Here is a 27,722-nt window from a genome sequence, read left to right as displayed (position 1 = left end):
GAGGCACCTAACTGTGGTCAACAAAGCTGGAGGACTGCAAGACATTGCCACGGGGGCTGAATGCAGCTAACCACACTGCTTAGTGTCCTAACAGCGGAGACAGGTTCAAAAAAAAAAAAAAAAAAAAAAAAAAAAATGGGTATAATTCCTGCTTAGGGTGCAGGAGGTCCCGGGTTCAAATCCCGGACGAGCCCTCGCGTTTTGTGCAAACTGATCGCACGTCAGTGGCTGAGTCAGCGCAAAAAGCTCGCCGTCAATATCAAACGAATTTCTTATTCGACGTGAGCAATTGACACTCTGGTCCGACGCGTGAAGGCGATTACGAAGGTTTCGGGTACAGGTGGTAGCAGATGCAATTTCCCAATCTAAAAACGAAAAAAAATTAAAAAAAAAAAAAAAAAAAAAAGGGGGTATGATTCCTGCTTTGGGTGCAGGAGGTCCCGGGTTCAAATCCCGGACGAGCCCTGCCATTTTGACCGTGCTGAAGAGTAGGTGGAACTCAGCCCCGGTTGCAGCTCCTCAATGAAGAGTAGACGCCTGTTATAGCACGTGGATATAACAAGAATGCGGCACCAGTAAAGTACGTAGGTGGAATTCGGTAGAAAAGCAGACGGTAATTTTGCATGCAACGGAAAACAAGGTTGTCTTTGCGGGATATGTGCACCGTGAGTGGAGATTCAGCTTAATTGTGCGACAGTCTACCCTCATCTTACTAGCGACGGCAACAACCAAGGGGTGGCATGTAAGATTGAGCGTGGCTAAGAGTTTCTCATTATTAGTTAGCATCACACTTTGACAGAGCTGTGACAAGGCGAGTAGGGTGAGCTCAGGAAAGCCAGTAGCAAGCGCACTTGAAGTAGCCCTGAAGAACCGGATTATAAATTTTGCCAGCCATAATGGAGCTAGGGGCGTTCTCAGTTACCAAATACCGGTGCAATAAGAGAGCAACAGTATTTGACCGTAAAATGACGCCCTATCCGTCTAGCATACGACATTGCTTGTCTCTGCATACGCGGACGTCAGGTCATCTCGGAAATGAAATCCGAAATATAGATTAAAATTGTTGTGTTCCCGCCCGGGATCGAACCGGGGACCTTCTGCGTGTAAAGCAGACGTGATAACCGCTACACCACGGAAACGACGGTTCTTTTCATGTACCACCCGGAGACTCGTAATAGCAACAGTTTGTCTTCTGTGTTAGCAAGGGCATCGGCTACGAGCTCCCTCCGATTCGTGAAGTTCCTGTAGTAAAAGACGTCGATGGAAACAATCCAACCGCGACAGACAGGGAGAACGCTGGCTGAGCTGCAGCCCTACATGGTGAGACCATCAAAGGTGGCGTCATTCACATGCAGTGCGTTTTCGGAACGAATAGGCTCGTTGGTCTAGGGGTATGATTCCTGCTTCGGGTGCAGGAGGTCCCGGGTTCAAATCCCGGACGAGCCCTTGCGTTTTGTACAACGGTGCGGTAACAAATCGCATGGCGGCGGCTGTTTCGCGCATTTCCAGGCCTCCAAGTCAGCGCTAAAATCCGACAACCAGTTCTGAAACCGTTTCATGTTTCATTTGAGCCATGTGCACCCTGCTGATGGAACGTTTGAAGTTGATTTAAATGGTCACAGTAGAGATCGTAGCAAGTGTCTTGCTGAGTGCGACGAAAACGGGTTTCCGCCCGCAATCGAGCCGGGGACCTTCTGCGTGTTAGGCACGGCGCCTGGGCTCGGCGGCAGCTGCTGCTCTTTCCTTCCTTACGAGATACCGTCGATTCGCGCAGTCGTTATTGCAAAAGATGTCACCAAAGGCAATCGCTTCGTTAGCGGCACGGTGCCTGGGCTCGGCGGCAGCTCTACATGGAGGCACCAGCAGCCCAGCCAGGCCGCCGCCGGCACCGGCGCGCCACAGCCCAAGGAGTCGGCGGCCGCCCTGCAATGCCCCTGCCGTTGCATATTCCACCCGCCTCATATCCTCCCCATGTCTGACTCACTACCCCAAATGACACTGCAGTGGACGTGCTTATTACTATCGCTTTTGGAAGAACCAAGGCGCAGTATTCTAGTGTCGAACCGGTACTGCAAATTGGGATTAAGCAAAAATTTATTGTGTGGTCGAGCGACAGCTTCGGCTCGCTCTTCCTACATGATCGCTTCTTGTGCGGAATAATTCCTAGCTCGCCGATGGCTTCAGAGTTGGTCTTCTCGAAGTTTTGCTTTCGCACTGCATTCCGCAATCTTTTCGTTATGAGTTGTGTGCTTCGGTTTCCCGACTTTCTTGTGTTTAGTGCGTTTGGCTTCTCTTAACCCTTAGCCACCGCTTGCCGAAATTTCCACACTATCATCTGTCGATCTGCAGAGCTCGATGAAGGCATCGCGGCCGTTCCTGAGCTCGTGGAACGGTCGAATCTGTAGTTGTTTCCAGATCTCTCCCACACAACGGCCTCCCAGAAGCTTGGATTACAGAAGTACGCCACTACTCCCAGCCGGAGATTCACGATTGAAAGCAGAATGACATGAGCTACACGCAGCTCCGATTTTTTTTTTGTGTCTGACCTACTTTGAAAGACTTTGTAGTCGATTTACTTACTACTATCGCTGTTGGAAACCAGGTGATAACCGCACAGTATTCTAGAGACGATGAGGTAATGAAAATTTAGAATAAGTAAAACAGTATCAAAAGAAGTTGTGTGGTGGAGCAGCACATGCAATTCACGCTTCCTAGATATTCGTTACTGCATAGAATAATTCTTTTGTCTGCGGCGTCTTCAGTATCCGTCTTCTGGAAATTTTGCTTGCAGTATATTGTGCAATCTTTTCGTTATGAGTTGGTGCTTGGTTTCCCGATGTTCTTTTGTTTAGTGCATTCGCCTTCTCTTAACCCTGAGAAACCACATACCGAAACTGAGGCACTGCCGGCTGTTCATAAGCAGTGCTCGATGCAGTTATTTCGCTTTTTATTCGTTGCCTTTAATATTCTTCTCATCAGTGGTGAGTGCTGCCTGCAGAAAGCGTTTATCTTGGGAATTCACGTGAAAGTTTGTGTTCCCTGTGAGGCGCACTACTTGGGATTAACTTGACTGCTCCAGCCAGGTGGCTCGTTGGTCTAGGGGTATGATTCCTGCTTTGGGTGCAGGAGGTCCCGGGTTCAAATCCCGGACGAGCCCTAGCGTTTTGTGCAAACTGATCGCACGTCAGTGGCTGAGTCAGCGCAAAAAGCTCGCCGTCAATATCAAATGAACTTCTTATTCGATGTGAGCAATTGACACTCTGGTCCGACGCGTTAAAAAAAAAAAATAAAAAAAAAAAGTGGCTGGGGTACCTGGCTCTCACCCAGGAGGCCGGGGTTCGATTCCCGGTACCGGAAATGCGCATTTTGTTGCTCCTCTTATGCGACTTGGCCCGACTTAGCTCGACTGACGCTACGCTGACGCTTGCAGAAAACTACGTTAAGTACGATTCGTGGTAACAAGTGACGGCGAGAGCGATGCGACACCTGTCCACCTCTTATCGAGGCACCTAACTGTGGTCAACAAAGCTGGAGGACTGCAAGACATTGCCACGGGGGCTGAATGCAGCTAACCACACTGCTTAGTGTCCTAACAGCGGAGACAGGTTCAAAAAAAAAAAAAAAAAAAAAAAATGGGTATAATTCCTGCTTAGAGTGCAGGAGGTCCCGGGTTCAAATCCCGGACGAGCCCTCGCGTTTTGTGCAAACTGATCGCACGTCAGTGGCTGAGTCAGCGCAAAAAGCTCGCCGTCAATATCAAACGAATTTCTTATTCGACGTGAGCAATTGACACTCTGGTCCGACGCGTGAAGGCGATTACGAAGGTTTCGGGTACAGGTGGTAGCAGATGCAATTTCCCAATCTAAAAACGAAAAAAAATTAAAAAAAAAAAAAAAAAAAAGGGGGTATGATTCCTGCTTTGGGTGCAGGAGGTCCCGGGTTCAAATCCCGGACGAGCCCTGCCATTTTGACCGTGCTGAAGAGTAGGTGGAACTCAGCCCCGGTTGCAGCTCCTCAATGAAGAGTAGACGCCTGTTATAGCACGTGGATATAACAAGAATGCGGCACCAGTAAAGTACGTAGGTGGAATTCGGTAGAAAAGCAGACGGTAATTTTGCATGCAACGGAAAACAAGGTTGTCTTTGCGGGATATGTGCACCGTGAGTGGAGATTCAGCTTAATTGTGCGACAGTCTACCCTCATCTTACTAGCGACGGCAACAACCAAGGGGTGGCATGTAAGATTGAGCGTGGCTAAGAGTTTCTCATTATTAGTTAGCATCACACTTTGACAGAGCTGTGACAAGGCGAGTAGGGTGAGCTCAGGAAAGCCAGTAGCAAGCGCACTTGAAGTAGCCCTGAAGAACCGGATTATAAATTTTGCCAGCCATAATGGAGCTAGGGGCGTTCTCAGTTACCAAATACCGGTGCAATAAGAGAGCAACAGTATTTGACCGTAAAATGACGCCCTATCCGTCTAGCATACGACATTGCTTGTCTCTGCATACGCGGACGTCAGGTCATCTCGGAAATGAAATCCGAAATATAGATTAAAATTGTTGTGTTCCCGCCCGGGATCGAACCGGGGACCTTCTGCGTGTAAAGCAGACGTGATAACCGCTACACCACGGAAACGACGGTTCTTTTCATGTACCACCCGGAGACTCGTAATAGCAACAGTTTGTCTTCTGTGTTAGCAAGGGCATCGGCTACGAGCTCCCTCCGATTCGTGAAGTTCCTGTAGTAAAAGACGTCGATGGAAACAATCCAACCGCGACAGACAGGGAGAACGCTGGCTGAGCTGCAGCCCTACATGGTGAGACCATCAAAGGTGGCGTCATTCACATGCAGTGCGTTTTCGGAACGAATAGGCTCGTTGGTCTAGGGGTATGATTCCTGCTTCGGGTGCAGGAGGTCCCGGGTTCAAATCCCGGACGAGCCCTTGCGTTTTGTACAACGGTGCGGTAACAAATCGCATGGCGGCGGCTGTTTCGCGCATTTCCAGGCCTCCAAGTCAGCGCTAAAATCCGACAACCAGTTCTGAAACCGTTTCATGTTTCATTTGAGCCATGTGAACCCTGCTGATGGAACGTTTGAAGTTGATTTAAATGGTCACAGTAGAGATCGTAGCAAGTGTCTTGCTGAGTGCGACGAAAACGGGTTTCCGCCCGCAATCGAGCCGGGGACCTTCTGCGTGTTAGGCACGGCGCCTGGGCTCGGCGGCAGCTGCTGCTCTTTCCTTCCTTACGAGATACCGTCGATTCGCGCAGTCGTTATTGCAAAAGATGTCACCAAAGGCAATCGCTTCGTTAGCGGCACGGTGCCTGGGCTCGGCGGCAGCTCTACATGGAGGCACCAGCAGCCCAGCCAGGCCGCCGCCGGCACCGGCGCGCCACAGCCCAAGGAGTCGGCGGCCGCCCTGCAATGCCCCTGCCGTTGCATATTCCACCCGCCTCATATCCTCCCCATGTCTGACTCACTACCCCAAATGACACTGCAGTGGACGTGCTTATTACTATCGCTTTTGGAAGAACCAAGGCGCAGTATTCTAGTGTCGAACCGGTACTGCAAATTGGGATTAAGCAAAAATTTATTGTGTGGTCGAGCGACAGCTTCGGCTCGCTCTTCCTACATGATCGCTTCTTGTGCGGAATAATTCCTAGCTCGCCGATGGCTTCAGAGTTGGTCTTCTCGAAGTTTTGCTTTCGCACTGCATTCCGCAATCTTTTCGTTATGAGTTGTGTGCTTCGGTTTCCCGACTTTCTTGTGTTTAGTGCGTTTGGCTTCTCTTAACCCTTAGCCACCGCTTGCCGAAATTTCCACACTATCATCTGTCGATCTGCAGAGCTCGATGAAGGCATCGCGGCCGTTCCTGAGCTCGTGGAACGGTCGAATCTGTAGTTGTTTCCAGATCTCTCCCACACAACGGCCTCCCAGAAGCTTGGATTACAGAAGTACGCCACTACTCCCAGCCGGAGATTCACGATTGAAAGCAGAATGACATGAGCTACACGCAGCTCCGATTTTTTTTTTGTGTCTGACCTACTTTGAAAGACTTTGTAGTCGATTTACTTACTACTATCGCTGTTGGAAACCAGGTGATAACCGCACAGTATTCTAGAGACGATGAGGTAATGAAAATTTAGAATAAGTAAAACAGTATCAAAAGAAGTTGTGTGGTGGAGCAGCACATGCAATTCACGCTTCCTAGATATTCGTTACTGCATAGAATAATTCTTTTGTCTGCGGCGTCTTCAGTATCCGTCTTCTGGAAATTTTGCTTGCAGTATATTGTGCAATCTTTTCGTTATGAGTTGGTGCTTGGTTTCCCGATGTTCTTTTGTTTAGTGCATTCGCCTTCTCTTAACCCTGAGAAACCACATACCGAAACTGAGGCACTGCCGGCTGTTCATAAGCAGTGCTCGATGCAGTTATTTCGCTTTTTATTCGTTGCCTTTAATATTCTTCTCATCAGTGGTGAGTGCTGCCTGCAGAAAGCGTTTATCTTGGGAATTCACGTGAAAGTTTGTGTTCCCTGTGAGGCGCACTACTTGGGATTAACTTGACTGCTCCAGCCAGGTGGCTCGTTGGTCTAGGGGTATGATTCCTGCTTTGGGTGCAGGAGGTCCCGGGTTCAAATCCCGGACGAGCCCTAGCGTTTTGTGCAAACTGATCGCACGTCAGTGGCTGAGTCAGCGCAAAAAGCTCGCCGTCAATATCAAATGAACTTCTTATTCGATGTGAGCAATTGACACTCTGGTCCGACGCGTTAAAAAAAAAAAATAAAAAAAAAAAGTGGCTGGGGTACCTGGCTCTCACCCAGGAGGCCGGGGTTCGATTCCCGGTACCGGAAATGCGCATTTTGTTGCTCCTCTTATGCGACTTGGCCCGACTTAGCTCGACTGACGCTACGCTGACGCTTGCAGAAAACTACGTTAAGTACGATTCGTGGTAACAAGTGACGGCGAGAGCGATGCGACACCTGTCCACCTCTTATCGAGGCACCTAACTGTGGTCAACAAAGCTGGAGGACTGCAAGACATTGCCACGGGGGCTGAATGCAGCTAACCACACTGCTTAGTGTCCTAACAGCGGAGACAGGTTCAAAAAAAAAAAAAAAAAAAAAAAAAAATGGGTATAATTCCTGCTTAGGGTGCAGGAGGTCCCGGGTTCAAATCCCGGACGAGCCCTCGCGTTTTGTGCAAACTGATCGCACGTCAGTGGCTGAGTCAGCGCAAAAAGCTCGCCGTCAATATCAAACGAATTTCTTATTCGACGTGAGCAATTGACACTCTGGTCCGACGCGTGAAGGCGATTACGAAGGTTTCGGGTACAGGTGGTAGCAGATGCAATTTCCCAATCTAAAAACGAAAAAAAATTAAAAAAAAAAAAAAAAAAAAAGGGGGTATGATTCCTGCTTTGGGTGCAGGAGGTCCCGGGTTCAAATCCCGGACGAGCCCTGCCATTTTGACCGTGCTGAAGAGTAGGTGGAACTCAGCCCCGGTTGCAGCTCCTCAATGAAGAGTAGACGCCTGTTATAGCACGTGGATATAACAAGAATGCGGCACCAGTAAAGTACGTAGGTGGAATTCGGTAGAAAAGCAGACGGTAATTTTGCATGCAACGGAAAACAAGGTTGTCTTTGCGGGATATGTGCACCGTGAGTGGAGATTCAGCTTAATTGTGCGACAGTCTACCCTCATCTTACTAGCGACGGCAACAACCAAGGGGTGGCATGTAAGATTGAGCGTGGCTAAGAGTTTCTCATTATTAGTTAGCATCACACTTTGACAGAGCTGTGACAAGGCGAGTAGGGTGAGCTCAGGAAAGCCAGTAGCAAGCGCACTTGAAGTAGCCCTGAAGAACCGGATTATAAATTTTGCCAGCCATAATGGAGCTAGGGGCGTTCTCAGTTACCAAATACCGGTGCAATAAGAGAGCAACAGTATTTGACCGTAAAATGACGCCCTATCCGTCTAGCATACGACATTGCTTGTCTCTGCATACGCGGACGTCAGGTCATCTCGGAAATGAAATCCGAAATATAGATTAAAATTGTTGTGTTCCCGCCCGGGATCGAACCGGGGACCTTCTGCGTGTAAAGCAGACGTGATAACCGCTACACCACGGAAACGACGGTTCTTTTCATGTACCACCCGGAGACTCGTAATAGCAACAGTTTGTCTTCTGTGTTAGCAAGGGCATCGGCTACGAGCTCCCTCCGATTCGTGAAGTTCCTGTAGTAAAAGACGTCGATGGAAACAATCCAACCGCGACAGACAGGGAGAACGCTGGCTGAGCTGCAGCCCTACATGGTGAGACCATCAAAGGTGGCGTCATTCACATGCAGTGCGTTTTCGGAACGAATAGGCTCGTTGGTCTAGGGGTATGATTCCTGCTTCGGGTGCAGGAGGTCCCGGGTTCAAATCCCGGACGAGCCCTTGCGTTTTGTACAACGGTGCGGTAACAAATCGCATGGCGGCGGCTGTTTCGCGCATTTCCAGGCCTCCAAGTCAGCGCTAAAATCCGACAACCAGTTCTGAAACCGTTTCATGTTTCATTTGAGCCATGTGCACCCTGCTGATGGAACGTTTGAAGTTGATTTAAATGGTCACAGTAGAGATCGTAGCAAGTGTCTTGCTGAGTGCGACGAAAACGGGTTTCCGCCCGCAATCGAGCCGGGGACCTTCTGCGTGTTAGGCACGGCGCCTGGGCTCGGCGGCAGCTGCTGCTCTTTCCTTCCTTACGAGATACCGTCGATTCGCGCAGTCGTTATTGCAAAAGATGTCACCAAAGGCAATCGCTTCGTTAGCGGCACGGTGCCTGGGCTCGGCGGCAGCTCTACATGGAGGCACCAGCAGCCCAGCCAGGCCGCCGCCGGCACCGGCGCGCCACAGCCCAAGGAGTCGGCGGCCGCCCTGCAATGCCCCTGCCGTTGCATATTCCACCCGCCTCATATCCTCCCCATGTCTGACTCACTACCCCAAATGACACTGCAGTGGACGTGCTTATTACTATCGCTTTTGGAAGAACCAAGGCGCAGTATTCTAGTGTCGAACCGGTACTGCAAATTGGGATTAAGCAAAAATTTATTGTGTGGTCGAGCGACAGCTTCGGCTCGCTCTTCCTACATGATCGCTTCTTGTGCGGAATAATTCCTAGCTCGCCGATGGCTTCAGAGTTGGTCTTCTCGAAGTTTTGCTTTCGCACTGCATTCCGCAATCTTTTCGTTATGAGTTGTGTGCTTCGGTTTCCCGACTTTCTTGTGTTTAGTGCGTTTGGCTTCTCTTAACCCTTAGCCACCGCTTGCCGAAATTTCCACACTATCATCTGTCGATCTGCAGAGCTCGATGAAGGCATCGCGGCCGTTCCTGAGCTCGTGGAACGGTCGAATCTGTAGTTGTTTCCAGATCTCTCCCACACAACGGCCTCCCAGAAGCTTGGATTACAGAAGTACGCCACTACTCCCAGCCGGAGATTCACGATTGAAAGCAGAATGACATGAGCTACACGCAGCTCCGATTTTTTTTTTGTGTCTGACCTACTTTGAAAGACTTTGTAGTCGATTTACTTACTACTATCGCTGTTGGAAACCAGGTGATAACCGCACAGTATTCTAGAGACGATGAGGTAATGAAAATTTAGAATAAGTAAAACAGTATCAAAAGAAGTTGTGTGGTGGAGCAGCACATGCAATTCACGCTTCCTAGATATTCGTTACTGCATAGAATAATTCTTTTGTCTGCGGCGTCTTCAGTATCCGTCTTCTGGAAATTTTGCTTGCAGTATATTGTGCAATCTTTTCGTTATGAGTTGGTGCTTGGTTTCCCGATGTTCTTTTGTTTAGTGCATTCGCCTTCTCTTAACCCTGAGAAACCACATACCGAAACTGAGGCACTGCCGGCTGTTCATAAGCAGTGCTCGATGCAGTTATTTCGCTTTTTATTCGTTGCCTTTAATATTCTTCTCATCAGTGGTGAGTGCTGCCTGCAGAAAGCGTTTATCTTGCGAATTCACGTGAAAGTTTGTGTTCCCTGTGAGGCGCACTACTTGGGATTAACTTGACTGCTCCAGCCAGGTGGCTCGTTGGTCTAGGGGTATGATTCCTGCTTTGGGTGCAGGAGGTCCCGGGTTCAAATCCCGGACGAGCCCTAGCGTTTTGTGCAAACTGATCGCACGTCAGTGGCTGAGTCAGCGCAAAAAGCTCGCCGTCAATATCAAATGAACTTCTTATTCGATGTGAGCAATTGACACTCTGGTCCGACGCGTTAAAAAAAAAAAATAAAAAAAAAAAAAAAAGTGGCTGGGGTACCTGGCTCTCACCCAGGAGGCCGGGGTTCGATTCCCGGTACCGGAAATGCGCATTTTGTTGCTCCTCTTATGCGACTTGGCCCGACTTAGCTCGACTGACGCTACGCTGACGCTTGCAGAAAACTACGTTAAGTACGATTCGTGGTAACAAGTGACGGCGAGAGCGATGCGACACCTGTCCACCTCTTATCGAGGCACCTAACTGTGGTCAACAAAGCTGGAGGACTGCAAGACATTGCCACGGGGGCTGAATGCAGCTAACCACACTGCTTAGTGTCCTAACAGCGGAGACAGGTTCAAAAAAAAAAAAAAAAAAAAAAAAAAATGGGTATAATTCCTGCTTAGGGTGCAGGAGGTCCCGGGTTCAAATCCCGGACGAGCCCTCGCGTTTTGTGCAAACTGATCGCACGTCAGTGGCTGAGTCAGCGCAAAAAGCTCGCCGTCAATATCAAACGAATTTCTTATTCGACGTGAGCAATTGACACTCTGGTCCGACGCGTGAAGGCGATTACGAAGGTTTCGGGTACAGGTGGTAGCAGATGCAATTTCCCAATCTAAAAACGAAAAAAAATTAAAAAAAAAAAAAAAAAAAAGGGGGTATGATTCCTGCTTTGGGTGCAGGAGGTCCCGGGTTCAAATCCCGGACGAGCCCTGCCATTTTGACCGTGCTGAAGAGTAGGTGGAACTCAGCCCCGGTTGCAGCTCCTCAATGAAGAGTAGACGCCTGTTATAGCACGTGGATATAACAAGAATGCGGCACCAGTAAAGTACGTAGGTGGAATTCGGTAGAAAAGCAGACGGTAATTTTGCATGCAACGGAAAACAAGGTTGTCTTTGCGGGATATGTGCACCGTGAGTGGAGATTCAGCTTAATTGTGCGACAGTCTACCCTCATCTTACTAGCGACGGCAACAACCAAGGGGTGGCATGTAAGATTGAGCGTGGCTAAGAGTTTCTCATTATTAGTTAGCATCACACTTTGACAGAGCTGTGACAAGGCGAGTAGGGTGAGCTCAGGAAAGCCAGTAGCAAGCGCACTTGAAGTAGCCCTGAAGAACCGGATTATAAATTTTGCCAGCCATAATGGAGCTAGGGGCGTTCTCAGTTACCAAATACCGGTGCAATAAGAGAGCAACAGTATTTGACCGTAAAATGACGCCCTATCCGTCTAGCATACGACATTGCTTGTCTCTGCATACGCGGACGTCAGGTCATCTCGGAAATGAAATCCGAAATATAGATTAAAATTGTTGTGTTCCCGCCCGGGATCGAACCGGGGACCTTCTGCGTGTAAAGCAGACGTGATAACCGCTACACCACGGAAACGACGGTTCTTTTCATGTACCACCCGGAGACTCGTAATAGCAACAGTTTGTCTTCTGTGTTAGCAAGGGCATCGGCTACGAGCTCCCTCCGATTCGTGAAGTTCCTGTAGTAAAAGACGTCGATGGAAACAATCCAACCGCGACAGACAGGGAGAACGCTGGCTGAGCTGCAGCCCTACATGGTGAGACCATCAAAGGTGGCGTCATTCACATGCAGTGCGTTTTCGGAACGAATAGGCTCGTTGGTCTAGGGGTATGATTCCTGCTTCGGGTGCAGGAGGTCCCGGGTTCAAATCCCGGACGAGCCCTTGCGTTTTGTACAACGGTGCGGTAACAAATCGCATGGCGGCGGCTGTTTCGCGCATTTCCAGGCCTCCAAGTCAGCGCTAAAATCCGACAACCAGTTCTGAAACCGTTTCATGTTTCATTTGAGCCATGTGCACCCTGCTGATGGAACGTTTGAAGTTGATTTAAATGGTCACAGTAGAGATCGTAGCAAGTGTCTTGCTGAGTGCGACGAAAACGGGTTTCCGCCCGCAATCGAGCCGGGGACCTTCTGCGTGTTAGGCACGGCGCCTGGGCTCGGCGGCAGCTGCTGCTCTTTCCTTCCTTACGAGATACCGTCGATTCGCGCAGTCGTTATTGCAAAAGATGTCACCAAAGGCAATCGCTTCGTTAGCGGCACGGTGCCTGGGCTCGGCGGCAGCTCTACATGGAGGCACCAGCAGCCCAGCCAGGCCGCCGCCGGCACCGGCGCGCCACAGCCCAAGGAGTCGGCGGCCGCCCTGCAATGCCCCTGCCGTTGCATATTCCACCCGCCTCATATCCTCCCCATGTCTGACTCACTACCCCAAATGACACTGCAGTGGACGTGCTTATTACTATCGCTTTTGGAAGAACCAAGGCGCAGTATTCTAGTGTCGAACCGGTACTGCAAATTGGGATTAAGCAAAAATTTATTGTGTGGTCGAGCGACAGCTTCGGCTCGCTCTTCCTACATGATCGCTTCTTGTGCGGAATAATTCCTAGCTCGCCGATGGCTTCAGAGTTGGTCTTCTCGAAGTTTTGCTTTCGCACTGCATTCCGCAATCTTTTCGTTATGAGTTGTGTGCTTCGGTTTCCCGACTTTCTTGTGTTTAGTGCGTTTGGCTTCTCTTAACCCTTAGCCACCGCTTGCCGAAATTTCCACACTATCATCTGTCGATCTGCAGAGCTCGATGAAGGCATCGCGGCCGTTCCTGAGCTCGTGGAACGGTCGAATCTGTAGTTGTTTCCAGATCTCTCCCACACAACGGCCTCCCAGAAGCTTGGATTACAGAAGTACGCCACTACTCCCAGCCGGAGATTCACGATTGAAAGCAGAATGACATGAGCTACACGCAGCTCCGATTTTTTTTTTGTGTCTGACCTACTTTGAAAGACTTTGTAGTCGATTTACTTACTACTATCGCTGTTGGAAACCAGGTGATAACCGCACAGTATTCTAGAGACGATGAGGTAATGAAAATTTAGAATAAGTAAAACAGTATCAAAAGAAGTTGTGTGGTGGAGCAGCACATGCAATTCACGCTTCCTAGATATTCGTTACTGCATAGAATAATTCTTTTGTCTGCGGCGTCTTCAGTATCCGTCTTCTGGAAATTTTGCTTGCAGTATATTGTGCAATCTTTTCGTTATGAGTTGGTGCTTGGTTTCCCGATGTTCTTTTGTTTAGTGCATTCGCCTTCTCTTAACCCTGAGAAACCACATACCGAAACTGAGGCACTGCCGGCTGTTCATAAGCAGTGCTCGATGCAGTTATTTCGCTTTTTATTCGTTGCCTTTAATATTCTTCTCATCAGTGGTGAGTGCTGCCTGCAGAAAGCGTTTATCTTGCGAATTCACGTGAAAGTTTGTGTTCCCTGTGAGGCGCACTACTTGGGATTAACTTGACTGCTCCAGCCAGGTGGCTCGTTGGTCTAGGGGTATGATTCCTGCTTTGGGTGCAGGAGGTCCCGGGTTCAAATCCCGGACGAGCCCTAGCGTTTTGTGCAAACTGATCGCACGTCAGTGGCTGAGTCAGCGCAAAAAGCTCGCCGTCAATATCAAATGAACTTCTTATTCGATGTGAGCAATTGACACTCTGGTCCGACGCGTTAAAAAAAAAAAATAAAAAAAAAAAAAAAAGTGGCTGGGGTACCTGGCTCTCACCCAGGAGGCCGGGGTTCGATTCCCGGTACCGGAAATGCGCATTTTGTTGCTCCTCTTATGCGACTTGGCCCGACTTAGCTCGACTGACGCTACGCTGACGCTTGCAGAAAACTACGTTAAGTACGATTCGTGGTAACAAGTGACGGCGAGAGCGATGCGACACCTGTCCACCTCTTATCGAGGCACCTAACTGTGGTCAACAAAGCTGGAGGACTGCAAGACATTGCCACGGGGGCTGAATGCAGCTAACCACACTGCTTAGTGTCCTAACAGCGGAGACAGGTTCAAAAAAAAAAAAAAAAAAAAAAAAAAATGGGTATAATTCCTGCTTAGGGTGCAGGAGGTCCCGGGTTCAAATCCCGGACGAGCCCTCGCGTTTTGTGCAAACTGATCGCACGTCAGTGGCTGAGTCAGCGCAAAAAGCTCGCCGTCAATATCAAACGAATTTCTTATTCGACGTGAGCAATTGACACTCTGGTCCGACGCGTGAAGGCGATTACGAAGGTTTCGGGTACAGGTGGTAGCAGATGCAATTTCCCAATCTAAAAACGAAAAAAAATTAAAAAAAAAAAAAAAAAAAAGGGGGTATGATTCCTGCTTTGGGTGCAGGAGGTCCCGGGTTCAAATCCCGGACGAGCCCTGCCATTTTGACCGTGCTGAAGAGTAGGTGGAACTCAGCCCCGGTTGCAGCTCCTCAATGAAGAGTAGACGCCTGTTATAGCACGTGGATATAACAAGAATGCGGCACCAGTAAAGTACGTAGGTGGAATTCGGTAGAAAAGCAGACGGTAATTTTGCATGCAACGGAAAACAAGGTTGTCTTTGCGGGATATGTGCACCGTGAGTGGAGATTCAGCTTAATTGTGCGACAGTCTACCCTCATCTTACTAGCGACGGCAACAACCAAGGGGTGGCATGTAAGATTGAGCGTGGCTAAGAGTTTCTCATTATTAGTTAGCATCACACTTTGACAGAGCTGTGACAAGGCGAGTAGGGTGAGCTCAGGAAAGCCAGTAGCAAGCGCACTTGAAGTAGCCCTGAAGAACCGGATTATAAATTTTGCCAGCCATAATGGAGCTAGGGGCGTTCTCAGTTACCAAATACCGGTGCAATAAGAGAGCAACAGTATTTGACCGTAAAATGACGCCCTATCCGTCTAGCATACGACATTGCTTGTCTCTGCATACGCGGACGTCAGGTCATCTCGGAAATGAAATCCGAAATATAGATTAAAATTGTTGTGTTCCCGCCCGGGATCGAACCGGGGACCTTCTGCGTGTAAAGCAGACGTGATAACCGCTACACCACGGAAACGACGGTTCTTTTCATGTACCACCCGGAGACTCGTAATAGCAACAGTTTGTCTTCTGTGTTAGCAAGGGCATCGGCTACGAGCTCCCTCCGATTCGTGAAGTTCCTGTAGTAAAAGACGTCGATGGAAACAATCCAACCGCGACAGACAGGGAGAACGCTGGCTGAGCTGCAGCCCTACATGGTGAGACCATCAAAGGTGGCGTCATTCACATGCAGTGCGTTTTCGGAACGAATAGGCTCGTTGGTCTAGGGGTATGATTCCTGCTTCGGGTGCAGGAGGTCCCGGGTTCAAATCCCGGACGAGCCCTTGCGTTTTGTACAACGGTGCGGTAACAAATCGCATGGCGGCGGCTGTTTCGCGCATTTCCAGGCCTCCAAGTCAGCGCTAAAATCCGACAACCAGTTCTGAAACCGTTTCATGTTTCATTTGAGCCATGTGCACCCTGCTGATGGAACGTTTGAAGTTGATTTAAATGGTCACAGTAGAGATCGTAGCAAGTGTCTTGCTGAGTGCGACGAAAACGGGTTTCCGCCCGCAATCGAGCCGGGGACCTTCTGCGTGTTAGGCACGGCGCCTGGGCTCGGCGGCAGCTGCTGCTCTTTCCTTCCTTACGAGATACCGTCGATTCGCGCAGTCGTTATTGCAAAAGATGTCACCAAAGGCAATCGCTTCGTTAGCGGCACGGTGCCTGGGCTCGGCGGCAGCTCTACATGGAGGCACCAGCAGCCCAGCCAGGCCGCCGCCGGCACCGGCGCGCCACAGCCCAAGGAGTCGGCGGCCGCCCTGCAATGCCCCTGCCGTTGCATATTCCACCCGCCTCATATCCTCCCCATGTCTGACTCACTACCCCAAATGACACTGCAGTGGACGTGCTTATTACTATCGCTTTTGGAAGAACCAAGGCGCAGTATTCTAGTGTCGAACCGGTACTGCAAATTGGGATTAAGCAAAAATTTATTGTGTGGTCGAGCGACAGCTTCGGCTCGCTCTTCCTACATGATCGCTTCTTGTGCGGAATAATTCCTAGCTCGCCGATGGCTTCAGAGTTGGTCTTCTCGAAGTTTTGCTTTCGCACTGCATTCCGCAATCTTTTCGTTATGAGTTGTGTGCTTCGGTTTCCCGACTTTCTTGTGTTTAGTGCGTTTGGCTTCTCTTAACCCTTAGCCACCGCTTGCCGAAATTTCCACACTATCATCTGTCGATCTGCAGAGCTCGATGAAGGCATCGCGGCCGTTCCTGAGCTCGTGGAACGGTCGAATCTGTAGTTGTTTCCAGATCTCTCCCACACAACGGCCTCCCAGAAGCTTGGATTACAGAAGTACGCCACTACTCCCAGCCGGAGATTCACGATTGAAAGCAGAATGACATGAGCTACACGCAGCTCCGATTTTTTTTTTGTGTCTGACCTACTTTGAAAGACTTTGTAGTCGATTTACTTACTACTATCGCTGTTGGAAACCAGGTGATAACCGCACAGTATTCTAGAGACGATGAGGTAATGAAAATTTAGAATAAGTAAAACAGTATCAAAAGAAGTTGTGTGGTGGAGCAGCACATGCAATTCACGCTTCCTAGATATTCGTTACTGCATAGAATAATTCTTTTGTCTGCGGCGTCTTCAGTATCCGTCTTCTGGAAATTTTGCTTGCAGTATATTGTGCAATCTTTTCGTTATGAGTTGGTGCTTGGTTTCCCGATGTTCTTTTGTTTAGTGCATTCGCCTTCTCTTAACCCTGAGAAACCACATACCGAAACTGAGGCACTGCCGGCTGTTCATAAGCAGTGCTCGATGCAGTTATTTCGCTTTTTATTCGTTGCCTTTAATATTCTTCTCATCAGTGGTGAGTGCTGCCTGCAGAAAGCGTTTATCTTGCGAATTCACGTGAAAGTTTGTGTTCCCTGTGAGGCGCACTACTTGGGATTAACTTGACTGCTCCAGCCAGGTGGCTCGTTGGTCTAGGGGTATGATTCCTGCTTTGGGTGCAGGAGGTCCCGGGTTCAAATCCCGGACGAGCCCTAGCGTTTTGTGCAAACTGATCGCACGTCAGTGGCTGAGTCAGCGCAAAAAGCTCGCCGTCAATATCAAATGAACTTCTTATTCGATGTGAGCAATTGACACTCTGGTCCGACGCGTTAAAAAAAAAAAATAAAAAAAAAAAGTGGCTGGGGTACCTGGCTCTCACCCAGGAGGCCGGGGTTCGATTCCCGGTACCGGAAATGCGCATTTTGTTGCTCCTCTTATGCGACTTGGCCCGACTTAGCTCGACTGACGCTACGCTGACGCTTGCAGAAAACTACGTTAAGTACGATTCGTGGTAACAAGTGACGGCGAGAGCGATGCGACACCTGTCCACCTCTTATCGAGGCACCTAACTGTGGTCAACAAAGCTGGAGGACTGCAAGACATTGCCACGGGGGCTGAATGCAGCTAACCACACTGCTTAGTGTCCTAACAGCGGAGACAGGTTCAAAAAAAAAAAAAAAAAAAAAAAAAAATGGGTATAATTCCTGCTTAGGGTGCAGGAGGTCCCGGGTTCAAATCCCGGACGAGCCCTCGCGTTTTGTGCAAACTGATCGCACGTCAGTGGCTGAGTCAGCGCAAAAAGCTCGCCGTCAATATCAAACGAATTTCTTATTCGACGTGAGCAATTGACACTCTGGTCCGACGCGTGAAGGCGATTACGAAGGTTTCGGGTACAGGTGGTAGCAGATGCAATTTCCCAATCTAAAAACGAAAAAAAATTAAAAAAAAAAAAAAAAAAAAGGGGGTATGATTCCTGCTTTGGGTGCAGGAGGTCCCGGGTTCAAATCCCGGACGAGCCCTGCCATTTTGACCGTGCTGAAGAGTAGGTGGAACTCAGCCCCGGTTGCAGCTCCTCAATGAAGAGTAGACGCCTGTTATAGCACGTGGATATAACAAGAATGCGGCACCAGTAAAGTACGTAGGTGGAATTCGGTAGAAAAGCAGACGGTAATTTTGCATGCAACGGAAAACAAGGTTGTCTTTGCGGGATATGTGCACCGTGAGTGGAGATTCAGCTTAATTGTGCGACAGTCTACCCTCATCTTACTAGCGACGGCAACAACCAAGGGGTGGCATGTAAGATTGAGCGTGGCTAAGAGTTTCTCATTATTAGTTAGCATCACACTTTGACAGAGCTGTGACAAGGCGAGTAGGGTGAGCTCAGGAAAGCCAGTAGCAAGCGCACTTGAAGTAGCCCTGAAGAACCGGATTATAAATTTTGCCAGCCATAATGGAGCTAGGGGCGTTCTCAGTTACCAAATACCGGTGCAATAAGAGAGCAACAGTATTTGACCGTAAAATGACGCCCTATCCGTCTAGCATACGACATTGCTTGTCTCTGCATACGCGGACGTCAGGTCATCTCGGAAATGAAATCCGAAATATAGATTAAAATTGTTGTGTTCCCGCCCGGGATCGAACCGGGGACCTTCTGCGTGTAAAGCAGACGTGATAACCGCTACACCACGGAAACGACGGTTCTTTTCATGTACCACCCGGAGACTCGTAATAGCAACAGTTTGTCTTCTGTGTTAGCAAGGGCATCGGCTACGAGCTCCCTCCGATTCGTGAAGTTCCTGTAGTAAAAGACGTCGATGGAAACAATCCAACCGCGACAGACAGGGAGAACGCTGGCTGAGCTGCAGCCCTACATGGTGAGACCATCAAAGGTGGCGTCATTCACATGCAGTGCGTTTTCGGAACGAATAGGCTCGTTGGTCTAGGGGTATGATTCCTGCTTCGGGTGCAGGAGGTCCCGGGTTCAAATCCCGGACGAGCCCTTGCGTTTTGTACAACGGTGCGGTAACAAATCGCATGGCGGCGGCTGTTTCGCGCATTTCCAGGCCTCCAAGTCAGCGCTAAAATCCGACAACCAGTTCTGAAACCGTTTCATGTTTCATTTGAGCCATGTGCACCCTGCTGATGGAACGTTTGAAGTTGATTTAAATGGTCACAGTAGAGATCGTAGCAAGTGTCTTGCTGAGTGCGACGAAAACGGGTTTCCGCCCGCAATCGAGCCGGGGACCTTCTGCGTGTTAGGCACGGCGCCTGGGCTCGGCGGCAGCTGCTGCTCTTTCCTTCCTTACGAGATACCGTCGATTCGCGCAGTCGTTATTGCAAAAGATGTCACCAAAGGCAATCGCTTCGTTAGCGGCACGGTGCCTGGGCTCGGCGGCAGCTCTACATGGAGGCACCAGCAGCCCAGCCAGGCCGCCGCCGGCACCGGCGCGCCACAGCCCAAGGAGTCGGCGGCCGCCCTGCAATGCCCCTGCCGTTGCATATTCCACCCGCCTCATATCCTCCCCATGTCTGACTCACTACCCCAAATGACACTGCAGTGGACGTGCTTATTACTATCGCTTTTGGAAGAACCAAGGCGCAGTATTCTAGTGTCGAACCGGTACTGCAAATTGGGATTAAGCAAAAATTTATTGTGTGGTCGAGCGACAGCTTCGGCTCGCTCTTCCTACATGATCGCTTCTTGTGCGGAATAATTCCTAGCTCGCCGATGGCTTCAGAGTTGGTCTTCTCGAAGTTTTGCTTTCGCACTGCATTCCGCAATCTTTTCGTTATGAGTTGTGTGCTTCGGTTTCCCGACTTTCTTGTGTTTAGTGCGTTTGGCTTCTCTTAACCCTTAGCCACCGCTTGCCGAAATTTCCACACTATCATCTGTCGATCTGCAGAGCTCGATGAAGGCATCGCGGCCGTTCCTGAGCTCGTGGAACGGTCGAATCTGTAGTTGTTTCCAGATCTCTCCCACACAACGGCCTCCCAGAAGCTTGGATTACAGAAGTACGCCACTACTCCCAGCCGGAGATTCACGATTGAAAGCAGAATGACATGAGCTACACGCAGCTCCGATTTTTTTTTTTGTGTCTGACCTACTTTGAAAGACTTTGTAGTCGATTTACTTACTACTATCGCTGTTGGAAACCAGGTGATAACCGCACAGTATTCTAGAGACGATGAGGTAATGAAAATTTAGAATAAGTAAAACAGTATCAAAAGAAGTTGTGTGGTGGAGCAGCACATGCAATTCACGCTTCCTAGATATTCGTTACTGCATAGAATAATTCTTTTGTCTGCGGCGTCTTCAGTATCCGTCTTCTGGAAATTTTGCTTGCAGTATATTGTGCAATCTTTTCGTTACGAGTTGGTGCCTGGTTTCCCGATGTTCTTTTGTTTAGTGCATTCGCCTTCTCTTAACCCTGAGAAACCACATACCGAAACTGAGGCACTGCCGGCTGTTCATAAGCAGTGCTCGATGCAGTTATTTCGCTTTTTATTCGTTGCCTTTAATATTCTTCTCATGAGTGGTGAGTGCTGCCTGCAGAAAGCGTTTATCTTGCGAATTCACGTGAAAGTTTGTGTTCCCTGTGAGGCGCACTACTTGGGATTAACTTGACTGCTCCAGCCAGGTGGCTCGTTGGTCTAGGGGTATGATTCCTGCTTTGGGTGCAGGAGGTCCCGGGTTCAAATCCCGGACGAGCCCTGCCATTTTGACCGTGCTGAAGAGTAGGTGGAACTCAGCCCCGGTTGCAGCTCCTCAATGAAGAGTAGACGCCTGTTATAGCACGTGGATATAACAAGAATGCGGCACCAGTAAAGTACGTAGGTGGAATTCGGTAGAAAAGCAGACGGTAATTTTGCATGCAACGGAAAACAAGGTTGTCTTTGCGGGATATGTGCACCGTGAGTGGAGATTCAGCTTAATTGTGCGACAGTCTACCCTCATCTTACTAGCGACGGCAACAACCAAGGGGTGGCATGTAAGATTGAGCGTGGCTAAGAGTTTCTCATTATTAGTTAGCATCACACTTTGACAGAGCTGTGACAAGGCGAGTAGGGTGAGCTCAGGAAAGCCAGTAGCAAGCGCACTTGAAGTAGCCCAGAAGAACCGGATTATAAATTTTGCCAGCCATAATGGAGCTAGGGGCGTTCTCAGTTACCAAATACCGGTGCAATAAGAGAGCAACAGTATTTGACCGTAAAATGACGCCCTATCCGTCTAGCATACGACATTGCTTGTCTCTGCATACGCGGACGTGAGGTCATCTCGAAAATGAAATCCGAAATATAGATTAAAATTGTTGTGTTCCCGCCCGGGATCGAACCGGGGACCTTCTGCGTGTAAAGCAGACGTGATAACCGCTACACCACGGAAACGACGGTTCTTTTCATGTACCACCCGGAGACTCGTAATAGCAACAGTTTGTCTTCTGTGTTAGCAAGGGCATCGGCTACGAGCTCCCTCCGATTCGTGAAGTTCCTGTAGTAAAAGACGTCGATGGAAACAATCCAACCGCGACAGACAGGGAGAACGCTGGCTGAGCTGCAGCCCTACATGGTGAGACCATCAAAGGTGGCGTCATTCACATGCAGTGCGTTTTCGGAACGAATAGGCTCGTTGGTCTAGGGGTATGATTCCTGCTTCGGGTGCAGGAGGTCCCGGGTTCAAATCCCGGACGAGCCCTTGCGTTTTGTACAACGGTGCGGTAACAAATCGCATGGCGGCGGCTGTTTCGCGCATTTCCAGGCCTCCAAGTCAGCGCTAAAATCCGACAACCAGTTCTGAAACCGTTTCATGTTTCATTTGAGCCATGTGCACCCTGCTGATGGAACGTTTGAAGTTGATTTAAATGGTCACAGTAGAGATCGTAGCAAGTGTCTTGCTGAGTGCGACGAAAACGGGTTTCCGCCCGCAATCGAGCCGGGGACCTTCTGCGTGTTAGGCACGGCGCCTGGGCTCGGCGGCAGCTGCTGCTCTTTCCTTCCTTACGAGATACAGTCGATTCGCGCAGTCGTTATTGCAAAAGATGTCACCAAAGGCAATCGCTTCGTTAGCGGCACGGTGCCTGGGCTCGGCGGCAGCTCTACATGGAGGCACCAGCAGCCCAGCCAGGCCGCCGCCGGCACCGGTGCGCCACAGCCCAAGGAGTCGGCGGCCGCCCTGCAATGCCCCTGTCGTTGCATATTCCACCCGCCTCATATCCTCCCCATGTCTGACTCACTACCCCAAATGACACTGCAGTGGACGTGCTTATTACTATCGCTTTTGGAAGAACCAAGGCGCAGTATTCTAGTGTCGAACCGGTACTGCAAATTGGGATTAAGCAAAAATTTATTGTGTGGTCGAGCGACAGCTTCGGCTCGCTCTTCCTACATGATCGCTTCTTGTGCGGAATAATTCCTAGCTCGCCGATGGCTTCAGAGTTGGTCTTCTCGAAGTTTTGCTTTCGCACTGCATTCCGCAATCTTTTCGTTATGAGTTGTGTGCTTCGGTTTCCCGACTTTCTTGTGTTTAGTGCGTTTGGCTTCTCTTAACCCTTAGCCACCGCTTGCCGAAATTTCCACACTATCATCTGTCGATCTGCAGAGCTCGATGAAGGCATCGCGGCCGTTCCTGAGCTCGTGGAACGGTCGAATCTGTAGTTGTTTCCAGATCTCTCCCACACAACGGCCTCCCAGAAGCTTGGATTACAGAAGTACGCCACTACTCCCAGCCGGAGATTCACGATTGAAAGCAGAATGACATGAGCTACACGCAGCTCCGATTTTTTTTTTGTGTCTGACCTACTTTGAAAGACTTTGTAGTCGATTTACTTACTACTATCGCTGTTGGAAACCAGGTGATAACCGCACAGTATTCTAGAGACGATGAGGTAATGAAAATTTAGAATAAGTAAAACAGTATCAAAAGAAGTTGTGTGGTGGAGCAGCACATGCAATTCACGCTTCCTAGATATTCGTTACTGCATAGAATAATTCTTTTGTCTGCGGCGTCTTCAGTATCCGTCTTCTGGAAATTTTGCTTGCAGTATATTGTGCAATCTTTTCGTTACGAGTTGGTGCCTGGTTTCCCGATGTTCTTTTGTTTAGTGCATTCGCCTTCTCTTAACCCTGAGAAACCACATACCGAAACTGAGGCACTGCCGGCTGTTCATAAGCAGTGCTCGATGCAGTTATTTCGCTTTTTATTCGTTGCCTTTAATATTCTTCTCATGAGTGGTGAGTGCTGCCTGCAGAAAGCGTTTATCTTGCGAATTCACGTGAAAGTTTGTGTTCCCTGTGAGGCGCACTACTTGGGATTAACTTGACTGCTCCAGCCAGGTGGCTCGTTGGTCTAGGGGTATGATTCCTGCTTTGGGTGCAGGAGGTCCCGGGTTCAAATCCCGGACGAGCCCTGCCATTTTGACCGTGCTGAAGAGTAGGTGGAACTCAGCCCCGGTTGCAGCTCCTCAATGAAGAGTAGACGCCTGTTATAGCACGTGGATATAACAAGAATGCGGCACCAGTAAAGTACGTAGGTGGAATTCGGTAGAAAAGCAGACGGTAATTTTGCATGCAACGGAAAACAAGGTTGTCTTTGCGGGATATGTGCACCGTGAGTGGAGATTCAGCTTAATTGTGCGACAGTCTACCCTCATCTTACTAGCGACGGCAACAACCAAGGGGTGGCATGTAAGATTGAGCGTGGCTAAGAGTTTCTCATTATTAGTTAGCATCACACTTTGACAGAGCTGTGACAAGGCGAGTAGGGTGAGCTCAGGAAAGCCAGTAGCAAGCGCACTTGAAGTAGCCCAGAAGAACCGGATTATAAATTTTGCCAGCCATAATGGAGCTAGGGGCGTTCTCAGTTACCAAATACCGGTGCAATAAGAGAGCAACAGTATTTGACCGTAAAATGACGCCCTATCCGTCTAGCATACGACATTGCTTGTCTCTGCATACGCGGACGTGAGGTCATCTCGGAAATGAAATCCGAAATATAGATTAAAATTGTTGTGTTCCCGCCCGGGATCGAACCGGGGACCTTCTGCGTGTAAAGCAGACGTGATAACCGCTACACCACGGAAACGACGGTTCTTCTCATGTACCACCCGGAGACTCGTAATAGCAACAGTTTGTCTTCTGTGTTAGCAAGGGCATCGGCTACGAGCTCCCTCCGATTCGTGAAGTTCCTGTAGTAAAAGACGTCGATGGAAACAATCTAACCGCGACAGACAGGGAGAACGCTGGCTGAGCTGCAGCCCTACATGGTGAGACCATCAAAGGTGGCGTCATTCACATGCAGTGCGTTTTCGGAACGAATAGGCTCGTTGGTCTAGGGGTATGATTCCTGCTTCGGGTGCAGGAGGTCCCGGGTTCAAATCCCGGACGAGCCCTTGCGTTTTGTACAACGGTGCGGTAACAAATCGCATGGCGGCGGCTGTTTCGCGCATTTCCAGGCCTCCAAGTCAGCGCTAAAATCCGACAACCAGTTCTGAAACCGTTTCATGTTTCATTTGAGCCATGTGCACCCTGCTGATGGAACGTTTGAAGTTGATTTAAATGGTCAAAGTAGAGATCGTAGCAAGTGTCTTGCTGAGTGCGACGAAAACGGGTTTCCGCCCGCAATCGAGCCGGGGACCTTCTGCGTGTTAGGCACGGCGCCTGGGCTCGGCGGCAGCTGCTGCTCTTTCCTTCCTTACGAGATACAGTCGATTCGCGCAGTCGTTATTGCAAAAGATGTCACCAAAGGCAATCGCTTCGTTAGCGGCACGGTGCCTGGGCTCGGCGGCATACGCGGACGTGAGGTCATCTCGGAAATGAAATCCGAAATATAGATTAAAATTGTTGTGTTCCCGCCCGGGATCGAACCGGGGACCTTCTGCGTGTAAAGCAGACGTGATAACCGCTACACCACGGAAACGACGGTTCTTTTCATGTACCACCCGGAGACTCGTAATAGCAACAGTTTGTCTTCTGTGTTAGCAAGGGCATCGGCTACGAGCTCCCTCCGATTCGTGAAGTTCCTGTAGTAAAAGACGTCGATGGAAACAATCCAACCGCGACAGACAGGGAGAACGCTGGCTGAGCTGCAGCCCTACATGGTGAGACCATCAAAGGTGGCGTCATTCACATGCAGTGCGTTTTCGGAACGAATAGGCTCGTTGGTCTAGGGGTATGATTCCTGCTTCGGGTGCAGGAGGTCCCGGGTTCAAATCCCGGACGAGCCCTTGCGTTTTGTACAACGGTGCGGTAACAAATCGCATGGCGGCGGCTGTTTCGCGCATTTCCAGGCCTCCAAGTCAGCGCTAAAATCCGACAACCAGTTCTGAAACCGTTTCATGTTTCATTTGAGCCATGTGCACCCTGCTGATGGAACGTTTGAAGTTGATTTAAATGGTCACAGTAGAGATCGTAGCAAGTGTCTTGCTGAGTGCGACGAAAACGGGTTTCCGCCCGCAATCGAGCCGGGGACCTTCTGCGTGTTAGGCACGGCGCCTGGGCTCGGCGGCAGCTGCTGCTCTTTCCTTCCTTACGAGATACAGTCGATTCGCGCAGTCGTTATTGCAAAAGATGTCACCAAAGGCAATCGCTTCGTTAGCGGCACGGTGCCTGGGCTCGGCGGCAGCTCTACATGGAGGCACCAGCAGCCCAGCCAGGCCGCCGCCGGCACCGGTGCGCCACAGCCCAAGGAGTCGGCGGCCGCCCTGCAATGCCCCTGTCGTTGCATATTCCACCCGCCTCATATCCTCCCCATGTCTGACTCACTACCCCAAATGACACTGCAGTGGACGTGCTTATTACTATCGCTTTTGGAAGAACCAAGGCGCAGTATTCTAGTGTCGAACCGGTACTGCAAATTGGGATTAAGCAAAAATTTATTGTGTGGTCGAGCGACAGCTTCGGCTCGCTCTTCCTACATGATCGCTTCTTGTGCGGAATAATTCCTAGCTCGCCGATGGCTTCAGAGTTGGTCTTCTCGAAGTTTTGCTTTCGCACTGCATTCCGCAATCTTTTCGTTATGAGTTGTGTGCTTCGGTTTCCCGACTTTCTTGTGTTTAGTGCGTTTGGCTTCTCTTAACCCTTAGCCACCGCTTGCCGAAATTTCCACACTATCATCTGTCGATCTGCAGAGCTCGATGAAGGCATCGCGGCCGTTCCTGAGCTCGTGGAACGGTCGAATCTGTAGTTGTTTCCAGATCTCTCCCACACAACGGCCTCCCAGAAGCTTGGATTACAGAAGTACGCCACTACTCCCAGCCGGAGATTCACGATTGAAAGCAGAATGACATGAGCTACACGCAGCTCCGATTTTTTTTTTGTGTCTGACCTACTTTGAAAGACTTTGTAGTCGATTTACTTACTACTATCGCTGTTGGAAACCAGGTGATAACCGCACAGTATTCTAGAGACGATGAGGTAATGAAAATTTAGAATAAGTAAAACAGTATCAAAAGAAGTTGTGTGGTGGAGCAGCACATGCAATTCACGCTTCCTAGATATTCGTTACTGCATAGAATAATTCTTTTGTCTGCGGCGTCTTCAGTATCCGTCTTCTGGAAATTTTGCTTGCAGTATATTGTGCAATCTTTTCGTTACGAGTTGGTGCCTGGTTTCCCGATGTTCTTTTGTTTAGTGCATTCGCCTTCTCTTAACCCTGAGAAACCACATACCGAAACTGAGGCACTGCCGGCTGTTCATAAGCAGTGCTCGATGCAGTTATTTCGCTTTTTATTCGTTGCCTTTAATATTCTTCTCATGAGTGGTGAGTGCTGCCTGCAGAAAGCGTTTATCTTGCGAATTCACGTGAAAGTTTGTGTTCCCTGTGAGGCGCACTACTTGGGATTAACTTGACTGCTCCAGCCAGGTGGCTCGTTGGTCTAGGGGTATGATTCCTGCTTTGGGTGCAGGAGGTCCCGGGTTCAAATCCCGGACGAGCCCTGCCATTTTGACCGTGCTGAAGAGTAGGTGGAACTCAGCCCCGGTTGCAGCTCCTCAATGAAGAGTAGACGCCTGTTATAGCACGTGGATATAACAAGAATGCGGCACCAGTAAAGTACGTAGGTGGAATTCGGTAGAAAAGCAGACGGTAATTTTGCATGCAACGGAAAACAAGGTTGTCTTTGCGGGATATGTGCACCGTGAGTGGAGATTCAGCTTAATTGTGCGACAGTCTACCCTCATCTTACTAGCGACGGCAACAACCAAGGGGTGGCATGTAAGATTGAGCGTGGCTAAGAGTTTCTCATTATTAGTTAGCATCACACTTTGACAGAGCTGTGACAAGGCGAGTAGGGTGAGCTCAGGAAAGCCAGTAGCAAGCGCACTTGAAGTAGCCCAGAAGAACCGGATTATAAATTTTGCCAGCCATAATGGAGCTAGGGGCGTTCTCAGTTACCAAATACCGGTGCAATAAGAGAGCAACAGTATTTGACCGTAAAATGACGCCCTATCCGTCTAGCATACGACATTGCTTGTCTCTGCATACGCGGACGTGAGGTCATCTCGGAAATGAAATCCGAAATATAGATTAAAATTGTTGTGTTCCCGCCCGGGATCGAACCGGGGACCTTCTGCGTGTAAAGCAGACGTGATAACCGCTACACCACGGAAACGACGGTTCTTCTCATGTACCACCCGGAGACTCGTAATAGCAACAGTTTGTCTTCTGTGTTAGCAAGGGCATCGGCTACGAGCTCCCTCCGATTCGTGAAGTTCCTGTAGTAAAAGACGTCGATGGAAACAATCTAACCGCGACAGACAGGGAGAACGCTGGCTGAGCTGCAGCC

At 49.6% G+C, this 27,722-nt stretch overlaps 27 non-coding genes across 27 annotated transcripts; 17 read left to right on the top strand and 10 right to left on the bottom strand.

Annotated features, from left to right (window-relative positions):
• Positions 1 to 1,066: 1,066 nt before the first annotated feature.
• Trnav-uac lies at positions 1,067 to 1,139 on the bottom strand. Its single transcript has one exon. It is a non-coding gene; the product is annotated as a tRNA-Val (tRNA).
• A 235-nt stretch (positions 1,140 to 1,374) lies between these two features.
• On the top strand, positions 1,375 to 1,446 carry Trnap-cgg. The gene has a single exon. It is a non-coding gene; the product is annotated as a tRNA-Pro (tRNA).
• Positions 1,447 to 3,085: 1,639 nt separating this feature from the next.
• Positions 3,086 to 3,157, top strand: Trnap-ugg. The gene has a single exon. It is a non-coding gene; the product is annotated as a tRNA-Pro (tRNA).
• Positions 3,158 to 4,561: 1,404 nt separating this feature from the next.
• Positions 4,562 to 4,634, bottom strand: Trnav-uac. The gene has a single exon. It is a non-coding gene; the product is annotated as a tRNA-Val (tRNA).
• Positions 4,635 to 4,869: 235 nt separating this feature from the next.
• Positions 4,870 to 4,941, top strand: Trnap-cgg. Its single transcript has one exon. It is a non-coding gene; the product is annotated as a tRNA-Pro (tRNA).
• Positions 4,942 to 6,580: 1,639 nt separating this feature from the next.
• Trnap-ugg lies at positions 6,581 to 6,652 on the top strand. The gene has a single exon. It is a non-coding gene; the product is annotated as a tRNA-Pro (tRNA).
• Positions 6,653 to 8,060: 1,408 nt separating this feature from the next.
• Trnav-uac lies at positions 8,061 to 8,133 on the bottom strand. The gene has a single exon. It is a non-coding gene; the product is annotated as a tRNA-Val (tRNA).
• Positions 8,134 to 8,368: 235 nt separating this feature from the next.
• Trnap-cgg lies at positions 8,369 to 8,440 on the top strand. Its single transcript has one exon. It is a non-coding gene; the product is annotated as a tRNA-Pro (tRNA).
• Positions 8,441 to 10,079: 1,639 nt separating this feature from the next.
• Positions 10,080 to 10,151, top strand: Trnap-ugg. Its single transcript has one exon. It is a non-coding gene; the product is annotated as a tRNA-Pro (tRNA).
• Positions 10,152 to 11,563: 1,412 nt separating this feature from the next.
• Trnav-uac lies at positions 11,564 to 11,636 on the bottom strand. Its single transcript has one exon. It is a non-coding gene; the product is annotated as a tRNA-Val (tRNA).
• A 235-nt stretch (positions 11,637 to 11,871) lies between these two features.
• On the top strand, positions 11,872 to 11,943 carry Trnap-cgg. Its single transcript has one exon. It is a non-coding gene; the product is annotated as a tRNA-Pro (tRNA).
• Positions 11,944 to 13,582: 1,639 nt separating this feature from the next.
• Positions 13,583 to 13,654, top strand: Trnap-ugg. The gene has a single exon. It is a non-coding gene; the product is annotated as a tRNA-Pro (tRNA).
• A 1,412-nt stretch (positions 13,655 to 15,066) lies between these two features.
• Trnav-uac lies at positions 15,067 to 15,139 on the bottom strand. Its single transcript has one exon. It is a non-coding gene; the product is annotated as a tRNA-Val (tRNA).
• A 235-nt stretch (positions 15,140 to 15,374) lies between these two features.
• Positions 15,375 to 15,446, top strand: Trnap-cgg. The gene has a single exon. It is a non-coding gene; the product is annotated as a tRNA-Pro (tRNA).
• A 1,639-nt stretch (positions 15,447 to 17,085) lies between these two features.
• Trnap-ugg lies at positions 17,086 to 17,157 on the top strand. Its single transcript has one exon. It is a non-coding gene; the product is annotated as a tRNA-Pro (tRNA).
• Positions 17,158 to 18,564: 1,407 nt separating this feature from the next.
• Positions 18,565 to 18,637, bottom strand: Trnav-uac. The gene has a single exon. It is a non-coding gene; the product is annotated as a tRNA-Val (tRNA).
• A 235-nt stretch (positions 18,638 to 18,872) lies between these two features.
• Trnap-cgg lies at positions 18,873 to 18,944 on the top strand. Its single transcript has one exon. It is a non-coding gene; the product is annotated as a tRNA-Pro (tRNA).
• A 1,640-nt stretch (positions 18,945 to 20,584) lies between these two features.
• Trnap-ugg lies at positions 20,585 to 20,656 on the top strand. Its single transcript has one exon. It is a non-coding gene; the product is annotated as a tRNA-Pro (tRNA).
• Positions 20,657 to 21,257: 601 nt separating this feature from the next.
• On the bottom strand, positions 21,258 to 21,330 carry Trnav-uac. Its single transcript has one exon. It is a non-coding gene; the product is annotated as a tRNA-Val (tRNA).
• Positions 21,331 to 21,565: 235 nt separating this feature from the next.
• Positions 21,566 to 21,637, top strand: Trnap-cgg. The gene has a single exon. It is a non-coding gene; the product is annotated as a tRNA-Pro (tRNA).
• A 1,639-nt stretch (positions 21,638 to 23,276) lies between these two features.
• Positions 23,277 to 23,348, top strand: Trnap-ugg. Its single transcript has one exon. It is a non-coding gene; the product is annotated as a tRNA-Pro (tRNA).
• Positions 23,349 to 23,949: 601 nt separating this feature from the next.
• On the bottom strand, positions 23,950 to 24,022 carry Trnav-uac. The gene has a single exon. It is a non-coding gene; the product is annotated as a tRNA-Val (tRNA).
• A 235-nt stretch (positions 24,023 to 24,257) lies between these two features.
• Trnap-cgg lies at positions 24,258 to 24,329 on the top strand. The gene has a single exon. It is a non-coding gene; the product is annotated as a tRNA-Pro (tRNA).
• Positions 24,330 to 24,783: 454 nt separating this feature from the next.
• Trnav-uac lies at positions 24,784 to 24,856 on the bottom strand. Its single transcript has one exon. It is a non-coding gene; the product is annotated as a tRNA-Val (tRNA).
• A 235-nt stretch (positions 24,857 to 25,091) lies between these two features.
• Positions 25,092 to 25,163, top strand: Trnap-cgg. Its single transcript has one exon. It is a non-coding gene; the product is annotated as a tRNA-Pro (tRNA).
• Positions 25,164 to 26,802: 1,639 nt separating this feature from the next.
• On the top strand, positions 26,803 to 26,874 carry Trnap-ugg. The gene has a single exon. It is a non-coding gene; the product is annotated as a tRNA-Pro (tRNA).
• Positions 26,875 to 27,475: 601 nt separating this feature from the next.
• Trnav-uac lies at positions 27,476 to 27,548 on the bottom strand. Its single transcript has one exon. It is a non-coding gene; the product is annotated as a tRNA-Val (tRNA).
• Positions 27,549 to 27,722: the final 174 nt, after the last annotated feature.

This window comes from Schistocerca piceifrons, chromosome 2 (genome assembly GCF_021461385.2).
Source record: "Schistocerca piceifrons isolate TAMUIC-IGC-003096 chromosome 2, iqSchPice1.1, whole genome shotgun sequence".
In the NCBI taxonomy this organism is placed as follows: domain Eukaryota; kingdom Metazoa; phylum Arthropoda; class Insecta; order Orthoptera; family Acrididae; genus Schistocerca; species Schistocerca piceifrons.
This window is presented reverse-complemented; position numbering and strand designations above follow the sequence as displayed.